The sequence below is a fragment of the Malaclemys terrapin genome, unplaced genomic scaffold (genome assembly GCF_027887155.1).
Source record: "Malaclemys terrapin pileata isolate rMalTer1 unplaced genomic scaffold, rMalTer1.hap1 scaffold_105, whole genome shotgun sequence".
In the NCBI taxonomy this organism is placed as follows: Eukaryota; Metazoa; Chordata; order Testudines; family Emydidae; genus Malaclemys; species Malaclemys terrapin.
The window spans coordinates 21,513-22,226 of record NW_026530198.1 but is presented as its reverse complement, the minus strand read 5'-3'; the positions used below and the strand labels follow the sequence as shown (position 1 = coordinate 22,226).

The following is a 714-nucleotide window of genomic DNA, read 5'->3' as shown; positions in this document are numbered from 1 at the left end:
TGGCGGCCAGCCCGGGCCCCGGAGCTCGAGAAGGAAAAAAGGACCGGGCCCGCGAGAGACGGGGGCCCTGCCGCAGGGGGGCAGTCCGACCGGGGCTCACCGTGCGGCAGGCCCGGGCGTCGGCAGGGGAAAGCGGGCGAGGAGGCGCGGGGGCCGGGTGCCTACGGCCATACCGGACCGAACGCCCCCGATCCCGTCCGATCTCGGAAGGTAAACCGTCCCGGGCCTGGCTAGTACTTGGATGGGTGACCGCCTGGGAATCCCAGGTGCCGTAGGCAGCTTTTCCCGGTCCGAGCCAGCTCTCTCTCCTTTTCTGGGGAGGAAGGAGAGGGGGGGGACGGGCCGGAAAGCCCCTCGTCGCTCCTGCCGAGTCGGAGGTCGCGGCCAGCAGGTCACGGGTCTGGGCGCCTGGGGTCCGGCTCCCCACCCGGCTTCCTCCGCGGAGGACCCACCGAAGCCGCTGGGGGAGACCCCGGGCATGGGGCGGACTGGCCCGGACCCTCCCGGCCGCCGGCCCGCAGGACCGCCCCGAATCCCCCCGCCCCGCGGCCACCCAGGCCAGGCCTGGCCAGGCGGGACGGACGGCGGGTGTCCAGCGCCCAGCGGCTTCCGCCAGCGGGGACCCACGGCCCCCAAAGCCGCAGGGGGAGGCCCCGGGCCCGGGACGGACTCGCTCGGACCCCCTGCGCCCGGGCGCCGGCTCGCGGGACCGCC

General features: G+C 76.3%; 1 non-coding gene across 1 annotated transcript; it reads left to right on the top strand.

The window, feature by feature from the left end:
- Window positions 1-159: 159 nt before the first annotated feature.
- LOC128829686 (5S ribosomal RNA) lies at window positions 160-278 on the top strand. Its single transcript, XR_008443394.1, has one exon. It is a non-coding gene; the product is annotated as a 5S ribosomal RNA (ribosomal RNA).
- The last annotated feature ends 436 nt before the right edge of the window (window positions 279-714 follow it).